Source organism: Gorilla gorilla, chromosome 1 (assembly GCF_029281585.2).
Source record: "Gorilla gorilla gorilla isolate KB3781 chromosome 1, NHGRI_mGorGor1-v2.1_pri, whole genome shotgun sequence".
NCBI classification, from domain to species: domain Eukaryota; kingdom Metazoa; phylum Chordata; class Mammalia; order Primates; family Hominidae; genus Gorilla; species Gorilla gorilla.
This window is the reverse complement of record NC_073224.2, coordinates 150,150,735-150,167,851: the sequence shown is the minus strand read 5'-3', so window position 1 is coordinate 150,167,851 and position 17,117 is coordinate 150,150,735. Positions and strand designations below refer to the sequence as shown.

The 17,117-nt window shown below is 44.0% G+C and overlaps 1 protein-coding gene across 4 annotated transcripts in view; it reads left to right on the top strand.

Moving 5' to 3' along the window:
• Positions 1-1,831: 1,831 nt before the first annotated feature.
• Positions 1,832-17,117, top strand: part of LRRC8D (leucine rich repeat containing 8 VRAC subunit D) — a 114,863-nt gene continuing 99,577 nt past the window's right edge. The window contains exon 1 of one of the 4 annotated variants that reach the window (XM_063697131.1): positions 1,832-1,948. The gene's annotated coding sequence lies outside the window, so the exon portion shown is untranslated. Of the gene's footprint in view, positions 1,949-2,249; positions 2,386-2,721; positions 2,844-17,117 lie in introns of those variants that run through there. The other 3 variants (XM_019028458.4, XM_019028521.4, XM_055351932.2) reach the window with 3 other exon arrangements.

The following is a 17,117-nucleotide window of genomic DNA, read 5'->3' as shown; positions in this document are numbered from 1 at the left end:
CCTGAGTAGCTTGGATTACAGGTGCGTGCCAACATGCCCAGCTAATTTTTGTGTCTTTAGTAGAGACGGGTTTTCACCATGTTGGTCAGGCTGGTCTCTAACTCCTGACCTCGTGATCCTCTTGCCTCGGCCTCCCAAGGTACCGGGACTACAGGCGTGAGCCACTGCACCCGGCCTATAATTTTTTTTTTTTTTTTTTTTTTTTACAAACAGCAAAACATTCCATATTCATTATAATAGTGGGCTGTTTTCAATAAAAATATCACACCACTAGTTGTTAAGTTTTAAAAGACCTCTCATCTCTTAGATCAGCAAATCTGACACTGATTAGATCACTTACACACACTCCCTGCCCACACACCTCCTTCTTGGCAGTGTGTGGAACAGGAGTGGCTGCTGGCAAGGAGGGTCGGGGAAGGAAAGTGAGAGCAAAAGGGCCGAGGGCTCAGAATCTGGTGTCATCTTGTAACGGGTCTCGGGCAGTCCCTTGAGTGTATTCTGGACCTCTCTGTTCATGTTCCTGTTTGGGCTGTTCTTCTTCACGTCCAATGCCTGAGGGCCAAGTGCTCACCATCCAAGGGTCAATTCTATCAGCTCCTCTCTGAATCCTTTTCTGAAACCCTGGACAATCATTCTCTTTAATGTCTCACTGTCTCTGAACCGACACCTTCCTGAGTACCTGTAACATTTGTGCAGCATGCTTATTAAGAATATTTAGATGCTGGGTAAACGTTGATTGAACATTTGCTGACATGGAGAGATATTGGTAGAAGACAGATTAGACTTCCGATGGTTTACAGAAACACATGGATTCAGATAAAAGAAGATATGAAAGCACTGGGTTGAACCACATATTTTATTACAACCAAATAACTCCAAATATCTCGCCTTAATTTATTTATTGGCCCCTGCCTCTGCTCACCCACAAAAAAGACTGCAAATGAACCCCGATCCTACAACAACAACAAAAAACGGTGACATTATCGGGCTGCAAAACCCTCTTAGCATAGAATAATCTTTTCATCTGCCTCTTTCAGATGTAACATATTTTTGACGAAAAGAATGGGATGAAAACGGCGGGCTCAGATTAAAAACAAGAACCGACTTTCCAATACGGCTTCAATTGCAGACGGAACACATGAAGCTGAGAAACTCTCCATGCCAAGTAGTAGTTGTGTGTGCCCCAAAGCTCAGATAAGTACTTCTCCTTAGAGTTGGAAGGCGCTTAAGTGACTTTTTAACGTAATTCAACTCCCCACCCCCAGCGCCAAGTCTTAATATCAGAGTTTTAGTCGACGGGACAGCCTCCTTCGCCCAGGACGGGTGAAGGCTCCTGACCATGCCTCGCAGCTAACTGGCAGCTGCGCCTGCCCGGCACCGAGCCCTGCCCAGGTGGACGCTTGCGAGAGCATTACGGCGATGGTTATGTAGGCTGCCGTTCTTCCCCTCCCAAGCACCTGCTCCGCATCTAGCAGTCGCTCGCCGCCAGTCTCCAACCCCGGGTCCCCTCCCTCGCCACACAGACCCCGTCCGGTCAGGCGCTGCAGGGCCACCGGAGAAAGCGCTCGCAATCACATGGAGGCCCGGGCCCGCCCCATTGGCTGCGGCCGGGCCAGTCGCGGCGCTCGCCGGCTGCGGTTGGTCCCAGAGCTGCAGCGCCTGCACGGGCCCGGAGTCCATGTTACGCTTTGTCTAATTCCCCTCGTTACAGAGTCATGTGCTGCTGCTCCCGTCGCCGCTGCTGCCGCTGCCGCCGCCCGTGGTGCCCCGGCTCCTCCGCCGCGCTTCGAGGTGGCAGCCGCGGGCGGGGCCGTGGGAGCAGGGTCCAGGGCGCAGCGCGCCTTCGCCGCCCCGGCGCGTCCCGGTGCAGCCGCCGCCCGCCGCGGGTGATGCCGCCACCTCCGGCCTCAGCATAAGCCGTGGCTTGGCGGCCGAGCTGCACCCCAAGGTTGGTGCGCACCTCTCCCGGCAGGGGCCGGGGGCTGCGAGGGAAGGCGACGCGCAGGTGGAGCCGCGCCGAGCCGGAGCGCGCAACCCTGGCGCAGGCGCCGCGGCCCGAGCTGCGGTTGCGGCCGGGAACTCATTCGGGGACGTCCGGGGGTCGGGAGGAGGTGGCGGCGAGCGGAGTGGGCTCCCGTTTGCTGCCGCCAGGGCCTGGGAGATTGTTCCGCTTTCTGCAGTCTGAGCGTCGGCCGCTTCGGCCCCGGGCGGCCGGCCCTGCGGGAGGGGAGTGCGGCTGCCTGGCTCCTGGACCCCTCGCGCGCGCTCCCTTCTCTCGCCTCCCTCCGCCCTATCGGAAAGGCGGGGAGAGCCGGTTTCGGCTCTGCTGGTTCCTCCCGGAGGTGGGTGTTTGGTGTCTGGCCTTGCTGGCCCGGCGTCCAAAAGGTGAGCCCTTTAACTTCTCCAGAATCGCCTCCTCTCCGCTTCCTTCCTGTGCAGGGTGGGCTGCGCTGGGAGCCCGGCGGACGGGGGCGGGGAGGTGAAGGCCCGCGCCCCGCCCCCCGCGCCTGTGGGAGGGAGCTGGGGGCCCGCAGGTGCACCCAGCCGGCCGCGGGCCATCTCCGGGTTGGGTACCGGTATAATCCGCTTCTAGCTTGTTTGGAGGCGTGGGCTCTTGGGAGCGGGACTTCTGCTCAAATCCTGTCCAGGGGCTTGAAAAGGAGGAGAGTTGGGGGTGGTTGCCGGGAGGACCAGCACCTCCAGTTACTGGAGGGTTGATAGGGGCCTTCTCCTTTCCGTCCCCCTTTACTAGGGGGTATCCCTTGCAGATAAATGAGATTTTTTGATTTCTTAAAAAGCCAGCTGCAGTGAAGAAGAACTGCTGCAGGTCGAGGGGAAGAGAGGTAGGTCCTTGCTGGAGAGGGAGAGGTGGGCTGTGAGGTTCCAGGAGCACGCAGTTGGGGTGTGTGTGGCCGAAAGTATGGAGGTAGGGTTGTGGGAAAGAAACAGCCGAGATGAGAGGGAGGGCGCACTCAGGATGTAGGCGGAGAGATGGGGAATAGGTACTGGGGAGTCCTAGCGGAATGTGGGGCCCAGCTGGAGCCGCTTGGCTTATATTTGGCTCCTCGTTGCCTCGCAGATTTCCTGCTCTTGGATCTTGAAAAATATTTTTTTGTTGGACAAAGAAAACTCTGAGGACATATTTTGGAAGAGCTGATTTCTGGAAACTTTCCTTGGCAGCTTTGATAGTAAAATTCCGTACAGGCAGCGTTTATTGAGCACCTATTACGTGGTTTGTACCGGACTTTGGAAGAGTCTGGACAGGCAGGGAATCCCCGTTTGCAGTAATGATGAGGGCTGTCTACCTTATAAACAAACAAGGGGCCCCTCCCAGTGCCAAGAATGAGAGTGATCAGACCTTCCTCGCCATAGCATCTGGGACCTCTGCTTCTTACAGACCTGTGGGAAGAACCCTGCACCATATCCTGTTAATGGGGTCTTCAGGCAGCATTTATTTTTGCAGTCCAAAAATAGTGACCAAACACCTACTGTCAGCTAGGCGAGAGTTGGGGTTCTTGCTTCATCTGTCTTGACACCAACTAACTAAATCCCTGTTAAAATCCAAGTGCAAGATGGGGAAGAATCTGAGATGAAAATTAGGTAGTTAAAACAGGGGTCACGAAAAGTTGATTTGGGGTGTTTGGTCTCTGTAGGTTACTTATAGAGCCCCCCATAAAATGATTAGGTAATCTATGGAGCCAGGGAAAAATTCCAAAATCTTGAATTGGCACAGTTTATTTATATAGTTGAACACTATGTTAGATTTGTCTCGTTTTTATTGAGGGTGTATGTGTGCGTGTTGATTAAAACCTAACAGATTAGAAGGTTGGAGAGGAAACTGTCCTTAGATGACCCAGCCTTCCATTACCATGTGGAGCAGCATATGATGCAACAGTTAAAGTATTGAGCCATATTCATATCATTTTCTCCCTGCTGTGTTTTCCAGCATTTAAAAAACGTGGTCAAAACTTGGCCCTTTTTTTCTCAAAATCGCTAAAGTTTAATGGAAAGAAAAAAGAAAAAAACTAGGCCCCTTTTCCCTTAATTTTTATATTATGCAGCATTTTTAAAAATTAATTTTAGAAAATTCTGATGTGTTTGTCATGTCCAAATAGTTAAATTGTTTTGGTAGCTATAGTTTGGAAATTAGATTGCGAACTGATTCTGTTCTCAGTACTGTAGACAAAATAGCTATTAAAGTCAAAAGTTTGTCAAAATTTTGTAATCATGATTATTATGTTGTTGAAGTGGTAGCTTGTAAGAGATTTCAGTTATTTTTAATTGGAGCTGGTGTTTGACATTCTAAGAAACACCAGTTAATATTTGTTGAGTGCCAACAGGAAGCAGAGAACTGGAGTGGGTGCTGTGGGATCTTAACAAGGCAGGAGAGGATTCTCGTAGTAATTGCAGAGAGCAGATAAGACAGGCACACATGAGGATGCCAGCAGAAGCAGACAGTTACAGTTGTCTAAGAATCCAGGGTGTGTGGAACCAGATAAAAGTGTATGAAGTATGCTGAGGGAGGAGTGGAAATCTGAATTGACTTTTGACAGTGGTCAGGGATGTGGAACAGAATATACGACTAATAAAGGAGGGCAGAGGGAACCTAGTTAGTGAAAAACTTCACCACAAGTCAGTGGTGTTAATCATTTGCCTCAAGACCAGTGGCTCTCAGAAGTAGGCAATTTTGCTTCTCAGCAGACATTGAGGAATGTCGGAGACATTTATGGTTATCATAGCGAGGCGGCAGGTGCTGCTGTCATCTAGTGGCTAGAGGACAGGGATGATACATAAGCATCCTACTGTGCACAGGACATCAACCCCCTTCCTCCTAAACAAAGAATGATCCTGTCCAAAATGGCGATAGTGCCTGCCCTTAGATCTCAGAATAGGTCTTGAAGGGAGGTGGAAACCCTGTCCTTAGATCTCAGAATAGGTCTTGAAGGGAGGTGGTTCTTGACATGGGAGGAGTAATAACATTGAGCTTAGGAAGCTGATGTAGGAGACTTTTGTGCTCAGGTCTGATGTGATTAGGGTCTGGGCAAATCCTTATTGAAAGAAAGGGGCAGTTTGGAGGGAGATCATAGCAGATGAGCACAGTATGATAGTGGAGTAAGTTGGGAATCATAGAAATCAGAATTGGCATTTTAGAGGGGCCCTATCCAATTTATTTATTTTAGTAAATTCTTACCCTTTTTAGGTAACTTTTGTTTAACCCCAGGAACCGTGAACTTCTCCTGAAGACAGGTTATTACACCTTTGGACTGTTTGTTGTATTTTTACTTGAGCTGAAGACTGTCTCCTTGAATTTTTTTTCCCAATGATTTTCTTCTTTTGGAGCTGCCTACTCTCTTTGAATGCACCAAGACAATATGATGTCCCCTTACCCCCAGTTGACTTTGCTGATGCAAACTAGTCCCAATTCTTTTCACAGTCTTTTATTGGGATGTGGTTTCTCGATGTCTTCTCAGTTTATCGGCATCTCACATGGAGAATCTGGAATTGAATATGTAATTGAGATGTGATCTGGCCAACAGAGAGTACGGTAAGACAGCTGTTTGCTGAGACCTAAGCATAAATGTCTACTTACTGCACCTTAAGCTTACAACTGCCTATGATTTTCTTAGGCAGTGCCGAGCACAAACTTCTTTATTAGATAATCATGTTTTGGATAGTCAAAACCCCCAGATACTTGCTCTGTGAGCTGCTGCATCCTGTATTTCTTGGGCAGATTTTTTTGGAGAAGTTTTTTTTGTTGTTGTTGTTCTCAATGTTATCCTATTTATTTTGATCCAGTCTTCTAGCCTTTGACATTTTTGAATTTGTCTTCTAATTATATCAGAGAGGAATGGAGGATGACTTTGTTGAAAACTGGAGTCAGTTAGTACTATGTAAAACTCAGTAGTTTGGGGGCTCTGTTGGTCCTATATGAGAGCTGAGATCACTGAGTGATGGAAGTGAGTTCTAGGGCTAATTAGCCCTTATTTTGGGGGCTTCTGAGAAATCTAAATGCCAAGCCACATGGCATTTAGCTCTTGAAATGTTTGCACCTGGGGTACCATTTTGAAATTGTTCGAGTCTGTTGCAAGCTTCTGAAATCTGAATTCCTTCCTCTGGGTCTTTGTAGTTCTGTTTATGTATCTGGAAGAGAGTTTGTAATGTTTTGTGCAAATCTGAAGCTTGCAGGGTTAGAGTTGCTTTTGAAATTTGTGAGAAGGTAGGATAACTGGCAAAAATCAACTATGGACTTGTTTCCCACTCAGGCTAAGCTTTGTTTTCTTTTTTGCTAATATGCCTCAAATATTTAGTGACAGCCTTATATTTAGGGAAGGAGAGAGGATTGAGGTTTAGAAGCAAACCTTTTTCTCAGAGCTTGGCTTTAACTTGCCGTTGATGTAAGTTCATACTTAACTTGAATTTTACAGTCTTCACTGAAAAGACATTAGGAAATTACCATTCCCAGATGTCTTCTGAAGCTGGCAGGTAAGAAATCCCAGGTACCTTAGTGCCAAGTTCTCCGAATACTCTAGATCTATCCAATGAACTAGATTTAATAAATTACTTGATTTGGGTGGTAGCTGTCTCACAGTGTTGAAGGAGAGCTAGAGGAAAATTTCAAATCTCATGGCCAAATGTGTGTGACCTCTTTGTGATGAGTGTCCATTGTGCCCCAATCCTTTGTTAGTGTGTTGGCTGTCCAGATGATGCAGTCTACTTGGTTTCCCTTCTTTACCAGTCCACGTGGGAAACCTCTTTATATCCTCTGGAGATGAAGGATATTCCAATGAAAAGAAGGGATGCCTTTTGAATATTTGAAATTTCTTGAGGGGAAAAGTGTTGCTGTCCTTTTATATCTTCAAAGGCTGTGTCGAAGTTGGAGTCTTAGAATTAAGGATGCAGTTGTGTCACTTTGAATAGAAAGAATATTATAGCTGGAAGGGATCAACCCTTAAATTTTATTTTATTTTATTTTATTTTTTTAGACGGAGTCTCGCTCTGTCGCCCAGTCTGGAGTGCAGTGGCGCGATCTCGGCTCACTGCAAGCTCCGCCTCCCGGATTCATGCCATTCTCCTGCCTCAGCCTCCCGAGTAGCTGGGACTACAGGCACCCGCCACTGCACGCAGCTAATTTTTTGTATTTTTAGTAGAGATGGGGTTTCACCATGGTCTCAATCTCCTGACCTCATGATCCGCCCGCCTCGGCCTCCCAAAGTGCTGGGATTACAGGCGTGAGCCACTGCGCCTGGCTACCCTTAAATTTTATAGTTGAGCGTATCCAGGCACAGGGAGGTGATGTGCTTAGTGTAAGTTTACACATGTAGTGACAGAGTAGGCATTAGAATCTGTCTGCCTTAAAGACCACAATAAAGGCTAAGGATCAGGATTTCTTCTCTGCTTAGAGGTGTGTAAACAGTGGGGTCCCTCGGGTCTTATTTACATAATTGATCTAAAAGAAGGAACACACGGTGGAATTTCTAGGTTTGCAGATGACAGCTTTTCTGGATTATGAAATGTCTAACCACTGGGGATTTGCTCCAGGGAAACCACACTAGGATGTATTAGTCATCAGAAGATTTGCAGGTGAGTTTCTTGTGGGCAAATAGGTGGTTGGGTATTAAGGGGAAATTACAGAATTTTCATAGGATGGTGTTTTGTTGGATAAACTCAGGGAAGGGCTCTGAAAATACCTTCATGTTGTTGTCCTGACTTGCTGTTGCAGAAAAACAAAAACCATGAAATGCTAGGCTTCATCAAAAAGATTTTGGGGCTGGGCATGATGGCTCAGGCCTGTAATCCCAGCAGTTTGGGAGGCCGAGGTGGGCGGATCACCTAAGGTCAGGAATTCGAGACCAGCCTGGCCAACCTGGTGAAACCCCGTCTCTACTAAAAATAAAAAAATTAGCCAGATGTGGTGGTGGTGCCTGTAATCCCAGCTACTAGGGAAGTTGAGGCAGGAGAATCACTTGAACTCAAGAGGCGGAGTTTGCAGTGAGCTGAGATCGCGCCATTGCACTCCAGCCTGGGCAACAGAGACTCTGTCTCAAAAAAAAAAAAAAAAAAAGATTTTGGGGAAAAAAAAACAAAATATAGTCTTAATTGAGTTTTCACTGTGTTTTTTCCCCCAAATTCGTGGGCACCTAACCTTCAGAAAGACACTAGAGCTGGAATGACCATTGTAATGATACCTAGAATGTTTGGACATTGCTGCTAGAATGTAAGCTTCATGAGGACAGGGTCCTTGCTCATCTGTTTCTTTGATAAAAGTATTAAGATTTCTAGCACCTGGAAAGAGTCATCTGAGAGGAGATGGCATGGAGGCCTATGAAACCACAAGGATAGGGCCATAGGCAGCCTTGATAGTTCACTTTATTCTAATAAGCCCAAGCGTGCTATTTTAATTGCCTCCTTGTCTTCCTGCTCCGGTAGTCTGTCAGTGTGGTGAGGGTAGGGATTTATCTCTCTTGTTCTCTACTGATTTTCTAGTGCCTTGCACATGGCAGGCCCTCTATTAGTATTTGTCACCCAGAGGAATGAATGAAGAGGTATACCTTAAAGCTTTACAAGATATAAATTCAGGATGAATGCCATGAAATATGGTTTTTCTCAACCCTGGCTGGCATCAGAATCAGTCTGGGGAATATTTTTTAAATACATATATTCAGACCCTTCCCCATGCCTATTGAATCAGAATCTCTGGATATGGAGTTTAGTTTTGAAGACAGCCCTTCCTGCCTCCAGGTAATTCTAATGTGCAGCTCAGCTCAGAACCACCATCTTAGTAGTTGTGCACGAAGGCTGGGTACTGACTGAAGACACCTTCAAATGGGTTTGAAACATTTGTGGCCAGCAAGCCCATCATTGGTTATTAAGACAAAAGAGAAGCTTTAAGGATATGTCAGTCTTCTTGGAAGGTATAGTGACCCAAACAGCACATGGTCCACCATGGCCCTTGTGCCTCCATGAGATAGTGCATCCTGGGCTGGATGGATGATGGGACCAACTCCCAGTCCGTCCTTGAGCAGTCATTTCCAGAGTGGGTCCCTGATGACAGTTTCACCAGCCCATGAAAAAATGAGAAGAGTGAAGACAATGCAACAAGCTTTTCTGTTCCAACTTTAGTGCTAAGTTTATTCAATTATAAGAGTCTGGTTTTTTGTTTTGTTTTTCTTTTTGTTTTGTTTAATCTTGGGTTGTCCTTCCTACTGGAGGGTTGGCTTGTTTTTTCATTTTATGAAAGGATGATGATGGTTTTTTGGTGTCATTTATAGGTCCAGCTTTAAGCTGGCAATTTTGTGATAGTCTTTCTTTTGACATTTTACTGGCCTGTGAAATCAAAAGTCTGGGAACTACCACTCCTCTGAGGTTTTCAAGGTGTGTGTGTCTACCCCTTGACACCTCCTATTGGGGAACGCTCATAAATATGGTGTTAGGTTCCATTACAAGCATTTTTTTTTCTTAAAACATTTTTTTCTTTCCTCTTATGCTTGCTGGTAATAGTTAGGAACATTGCCAGAGAAAGCTTCACTTCCCCAACAATGCATAAATCCCATTGCTACATCTTAGCATCGACAGATAGCCAGCACTGCAACGAGTTCTACAGAACGAGGAGAAGAAAGGATGTACAAGAAGACATCTTTTTCTCTGATGGTCATTGGCCGCCAGAAAGCTGTGTCTCAAAATCTCTCATGCTATAGGGATAGGACAGAACTCTTCAGATTGGGTATTAGATGCCGTCAGTCAAAATTCTCTTCACTGATTGCTTACAACCCAATTTTAAGAAATATTAGAAAATGAAAATGCTTGGAAAAATGGTCCCCATGATGCTTGCAATGGCACTCTACTGAGTAGGCTTTTAAAATCAGTGTATTCTCAGATATGGCTGCTTTTTTGTTTTCGTATTTAACTTAGCTGGTTAAGAAGTACTTGGACAATGTATGGAACACCTAAAGTTATTAATAATAACAGCTATTAGGCACTTAATGATTGTCCAAACCTATGCCCTGGAATTTACATGCATTCTCATATAATCCTCAAAACAATTCTGAGTGAAAGATAGACTTATTCCCACTCTACAGATGAGGTCATAAGGCTGGAGAGGTTATGTAATTTGCAACAACGTCAGATAGAAGTGGCGGAGGTGGAATTTGAAACCAGACTCATTTTATACCAGACTTTTGTATTTTAAACCAGACTTTTTAATATTTTATAATATATACCTATTCTCTTATCTACTGTACCCTTTCTCATTTCTGCACATTTCTTTGTATTTATTTTATAATACCTAGTAGTATTTCTGTTACATGAAAAAGAGAATCAGGTTTTGAGGTGTAAAGGTACCTGATAACTCCTCTGGTTCGTGCTGTGTGTTTGAAGAGTAGAGCCATAGCGGCATCCCGGCATTTAGGCTTCCAGGCCAGTGCTCTTGTCACCCCAAGTTGGTCTCAGAAGTATGAGCCTGTTGGTAAAACTACTTAAATGAAAATTTATCCTGGAATTGAGAGGGTAACTTTAAATCACTTAATTATTCTGGTGTTTTCTCTAGCCCTGTTCTCTTTTGTCACCCATATTGATGATAGAATGCCACTTGTAAAGTACATCTTAAGCACCCTCCTGCTAGTTAGATCTCAGCCAGAATAACTACTGTACATAAACAAATCATGTAAAGATATACCTAGTATTTGCTAAGGTGTTATGTCTTAGCTGAAAAAATGCTGTAACAAATGTTTGCTGAATAAATGCCATAAATATATTCAATATAAAAAAACTATATCCTCAAAGTAAATGAATGAATAAATAAATATCCATGTATCTACATCATATTCATAGGCTGTTTCATTTGTGCCTTTATTTTTTAAATACAAGAAAATTATACTTCATTATACTCAAGTATAATCTCTTTGCTGGAGTGAATTTATTCTGTTCAAGTTTTACTTTAACTATTGAATTATTTATCTTAACATTTAGCCAGTAATAAAGTACAAATTGGGAACTGGGCTGCAGTTTTATACATCTTGCACAAAACACCCCCTTCCTACAAACACACACACTCAGAGACAGAGAGAGATGCACTTGTTCTTTAACTTAGCTCTTTTAAGATATTTTTCAGTTCCAAAATAGTTTCTCTTTCACCTGTTCTAAATTCTTTTCCTTATAACTTATTTATACCTGCTAAGTTCTGTACCAAGCAGAAATTAGATCTGTATAATTTCTGTGCTAATCAGAGTTGGATACTAGCAGTAGCCTGGGGGTCTTGAGCAAATAGTGTGCCTCAGAGATGATTTGTGGCAGCAGGCACTCGCCCTCAGGGTGGGGTCATCAGGAGTGGGAGGCCCATCAGAAGTGGGCCTGTTGAGCAGTGCATTGTTGCCGCGTGGGAATGTGGGCCGGTGTTGCCAGATCTTCTGATTTTTCACTGTAAGCCAGAAATCTGGATTATTGTGTAAAATCTGATTTTAAAGGTTGGCTAATTCAGCATTTTAGAACTTCCTGTAAACCAAACAAAATAGCTTTGTGGGCTGGAAACCGCCTCTTTAGGCCCTTAGAGATAGCCCTTTAGTGGCCAGATAAATGGAAGCATAGGGTTTGAATAAAAAGCACAATACACTTTTTTTTTTTTTTTTTTTTTGAGATGGAGTCTCACTCTGTGGCCCAGGCTGGAGTGCAGTGCTGTGATCTTGGCTCACTGCAACCTCCGCCTCCCGGGTTCAAGCGATTCTCCTACCTCAGCCTCCTGAGTAGCTGGGATTACAGGTGCGCACCACCACACCCAGCTAATTTTTGTATTTTTAGGAGAGAGGGGGTTTAGCCATGTTGGCCAGGCTGGTCTCGAACTCCTAACCTCATGTAATCTGCCTGCCTCAGCCTCCCAAAGTGCTGGGATTACAGGCATGAGCCACCACGCCTGGCCCGAAATACACTTTTAAACATTAATTTAAATTGACATGAATTGAAACTTGATTTCATCCTTTTCTCTCCCAACCCCAGACACAAAGCAGAGCAAAGCAAACCGCAAGCCCCGTGCTTTTAATGATAACAATTTCTGACCTTTAAATGTGGTGTATTACATCTGGAGTGGTTGCATTTGAACAGGTTGTCTGGCCTGAGGAGGAATAGGTTTAGGGAGAAATAGGTAGAGTATGAATATAAAAGGGGAGAGGACCGGTGGGACACACACAGAGAGAGAAGGAAGGGTAAGAGCCACTTGGAGTTGAGTAAAGAGATCATCTACCCCAGGAGATAGGGGAAGATTTGTTCATATCTTAAAATTGATTTGGGGTAAATGGGGAAGAAAGAGGAAGAAAGAAAAAATGTCAATGTTTAGAAATAGTGCAGAATCTATGTTGGCAGGGGGCGAAGAGTGCTATTATTTTGCAATTCCTAGTGTATCATGTTAATGTGTACGGTGGCTTCTCCAAAAGGGGAATTGGAATGAAAAGGAAGGAAAAGAGTTTATGTCAGAAAGAAGACTAGGGAGTGAGATAAAGAAGAGGGGTCCAGAGAACAGCTGATAGCAAAAAGTAAACCAAGAATGCTGGAAAATGTTTGCATAGGGGAAAGTTGGCTATGTTAGAGTACAAAGCATCATTTTTTCCCCCCACCCAAACTACGACATTGAGGGGGTATACACAGCAGTCCCTAGGAAAAAGATGGTTTGGAACACCAGCTTGTTTTGCTTTTGAAGGGCCAGCCTCCAGGGTCCCTTTGTGTGAAGCAGTGTCAGCAGGGCTGCGTCTGCCCTGTCAGGGCACACTACCGGGAGGATATTGTCTACTGGGTTTTAGCCCCTCTCCACCATCTGGGTATCCTGGTGCAGGACAGGACCTCAGACCTTTACTGTGACCCCAATAGTGCTCCTGTCTTTAGTTTTATTTGCTTTTCTGGGGAAAATCTAACATCGTTTGTGTAATTTGTTGTACATACACCCTCTTTGAAAGAGAAGAGAGTAATAATTTGAACAGATTTCTGCTACTAGCAGAATCCTAGTCTGAGAGGATTTTTAAAAGCGTTTTGCTCTTAATCATCCCAAGTGTATAGTACCTTGTTCCTGGAATTTCAGCATTTTCTGTGGGGCGGGGAACAACGTCTTTTGATCATCTGCAGGTTTTATTCCAGTCCTGGGGCTATCATCCCTGTGTGATCTGAATTATGTCTTTCTAGACTGGAATAACTTTAAATTTCTAATACTTTGGTTGCTTTTTAGAATAAATTCATTTTAAAATGTCCCCTTCTATTTGTTACTTTAGTGCAGTAAGGATCTTTATGGATTTCTTTTCCCCCTTGTGGAAACCATTTGTAGTATTGAGAGAATGGGTTCAGGTTTTCTTGCACTGTTGGGAAGAACAAAAATTCTTCAAATTCCACTGCTCGGCCTTCTAGGGACTCTACTCTACAGATGGAAATCCTGGAAGATCCTATCAGGAAGTGAAACTTGTAAGTAATGTTTGTGCTCGTTTGGGGCATTATGCATTAACAAGTTGTACAAGAAGTCTTCTTTAACCTTCTTATAAAATACACTTAAAAAAGAATCCAGTCCTAGTGACGAATCTGGAAATAAGACTAGGAAACACTTCACCATGTGCCAGGCACTGTTTGCAGCACTTTACATATATTAGCTCATTTACTTCTGACAACAGCCCCATTTTGTAGCAGAGGAAACCAAGGCTGGGTTCTCTAGTCTGGCTGCTCCTCCCAATCACCATGAGCAGCCAGGGTCATTACAGGAAGTGGCAGAACTGTGATTTGAACCCAAGCTGCGATGGCTTCAGGATCTGTGCTTTTTAGGACTCCTTCATTGCCCCTTGAACTCTCTCACAACAATGACGAACATAAATTTGCTTTAGAAACTTCTTTTGCCTTCCACATTACCTCAGTCTTAAAGTCAGCATCAGAGTTTGGTTAAAAAAAGAAATAAAATTATATTCCTTCCCTGATACTGCCTCCCCAAGCCAAATGAACAAATGAAATCATGGAGACAGTTTTCCATCTAGGAGCAGAAACCTGACTAAAGGATCTTCCTGGAACACCGTACTAAAACGCTGGACTGATCATTACAAAGGCTGTGGTTGGAGCCTTGTTGCTGTGACAACCGGCATCCTTGGCACCAGACTTGTTTTTAACAGCACAAAACGCATCTTGTTTTACCTTTACCTTTGCAACTGGTAGATTTGGTGAGCTTCTGAGAGCACTTTTTAAATTGCTTTTTGCAACCTATTTGGAGGCAGTGGGAAGGACCTAGGATTTGGAGCTTAAAAGACTTGAGTTCTAGTCCCAGCACTCTCTTTTGTGGACTCGTGTGACCTTGGGTTTCATCTCCTGTAAATGGGGGAGGGGACAGTAACAACACTAGGATTGGTTTGGTGAGGATAAGAAGCTATTATATATGACAGTATTTTATTCACAATAGCCATGTGTGTCAGGCAGTGAGCTGACCAGCAAGTCCTTTGTGAGTCTTGGAATGCATTTTCCATGGGTGGGTGGTGAGGTAGGTGGTTGGGGAAGGTTTGTGTTGATCTGAACCCCTTTTCTTTCCTGTTCTCTCCTTACCTGTATTCCAGTGTGAATGATAGTGTGGGTGTCAACTCAGTTTTTGGCCCAAATTCCTTTTCCTTGGTTTTCCCCCCTCCTACTTTGGGCTCTCTTCCAGTTTGCCTACAAAGTGCTATTTGTTGCAAGGGTGAAGCAGGCAATTCTCTGGGCAGCGACACTGTGGCTGCAGGCAGTTACTGTAGTTCAAAGCAAACAGCCAAGCTAGAGTAGGAGGGACACTGACAGGGCTTGTTCATTAGAATTTTGAACATTAATTTTTGAAGGAAAGAAAGGGGAGTACAAATAGAATAGGAATAGAAATATTATGAAATTTTCTTTATAACAGAACAAAATTGGGTCAGGAGAAAGGACTTTAAGAAATCACTTAACATTTATCATTACTTTGAAAGCAAATGCCTTTTTTGAGTAAAAGCAAATGCTTTTTGAGCATTTACTTTGTCTGCAGTGCACTCTAGTGGGATGGGAAACGAAAGTTAGCACTAAATATTAACAACGGCTATCATGTTAGTGCATTTCAGGTAGTCCACAGTGGGCCACTTTTCTGTTTTATTCTTATATCAGCCATGAAGGTTGGTGTCATTGGTGTTCCATTTCAAAGATTACAAAACTGAGGCTCAGTGTGTTTAAATAACCCACTCAAGGATACAGTGCTAGTAACTAGCAGGGAGAGCTAAACTTCGACCTAGGTCTCTTTCTCATCCACAATATGAAAGATGAGTAAGATATGCCCCTGCTTTGAAGATAAGACCTGCATGTAAACAGTTTAGTACAATTCAGCACAGTTTGCAGTGTATGTTGTAATTCTTGTGAGAGCTACATTTTTTGGACATTTGCTCAGAAGGAGAGACTGATTTTGACTGGAAAGATCAGGGGAGGTCTCACAAGGAAAAATACCTTGAATAGGGCCTTGAAGGATGACAAAGATGGTGACAGGTAGAGAATTGATGGGAGAGCTGAGGGAACGTTGGAGCAGCAAAGCATGGAGTTGTAGAAGTACAGAATGTGTTTGGGGAATGCTGCTGGAATGGAGTGAGGGATGGAGGAGGAAAGGAAGCCAGAGAAGTAGTTTGGGACAGATTACAGAGGGCCTAGAGTGTCCTGCTGAGGAATTTAGACTTCACTTGGTTGCCTTTGAATAAAGGTTGTTCCATTGAAGGTTCTTGAGAAGGGAAATAATTTTGCCTTGATCTCTGCCTTCAGCAATTCTGGTGGTAGCATGGGCTTTCGCCAACTAGGCTGCATCTAAGGATCACTTGGGAGTTTCCTAAATGTGCAGATTCCAGGAGCACCCCTCCACCTCCATGATTTCAATGGTTCACATCTTGGGTAGGGCCTGGGAAAGTGTGTTTTGAAGGCTCTGCAGGTGGTTCTGAGGGCAGCCTGGTGAGGGAAGGGTTCTAGAGGGCATTGGGGCATTCTAGAGAAAGGTCTGAGCTGAAGCTAATTTTGAGTTTGTCATTGTATGGATGATTTTTTAAACCATGGGAGGGGGCCAGTCATCAAACTTTGTGGAAGTTCTGTCTGTGTAGGTTCTATGGTTTGCTTTTTGTCCTCTGTAAGTATTAAACAGTAATCTCTCAGAGCATTGTCATTTGGCTGAAATTTTTCACATGTATTTCCTGTTCAAATCTAGAATGTGGGATGGCTCTAATCCTTATGCCCCTGTGCTAGATTTCTCCTTTTTTGTTGCTGTTTCTTTTAGAAGGCAGAGGAATATATGGGATTTTATTGTGGGCTGTGCCTGTCTTCAATGACAATCTCTTGGAGAGCATGAGCTCTGTAGTTTACTGCCTAGGTTTTTACTCTGCCTTTCTAGCCATGGGAACATGGGAAAGTTACTTAACTTACTATAAAATGAAGATATAACAATATTTACCTCCTAGGGTTAGTTGTGAGGATAGTTTATATAAAATGCTTAGAACAGTTCCTGGCACATAGTTAACACTCACGTGTTAGCTGCTGTTGCTGTTATTATTGTCATTAATTCTGCAGATACCCAAAGGTATTCCTTGCCTGCATTGCTCACATATTGAGGGCTTCACCTTAAGAAATAACTGTACAAATTATGATTGAGAGTAGTAAGGGTGACATATTAGGAAGTTTTAATTATTCAGTGACCCTCTTTCCTTTCAGAGCCTTTTATTTTCTAGAAACATATGCTTTCCTCCCATGAACAAGCCTGCTAGGACATACTTAAAACCCATATCTGGTCAAGAATCTCTTCCTGCATATTGGCTACAGAGCTAATAGTGCAGTTCTTCAGTCTCTTAGGAGCTACATGAAATGATGCTCACTTTTACATTTCCTAGGACCCAGCCTGAATATAGGTCATTTTTTCTTCAAATGTTTCAGAGCTCTCTTACTCTCATTTGTTAGTTCTAAATCAACTGCTAACATTTAAAATACAATTTTTGCTGGGAGGACAGATAGTTCTACCAAGGGATAAGCTATTTCTCAACATTAAAGAAATTAGAAATTATAATTTATGCTTAAAAAAATAATGTTAGTTCAAGTTTTAGCTTGCTTCTCTCTCCCTTCTCTGCTGTTCTTTGTCCTGCCATGTGTTTGCA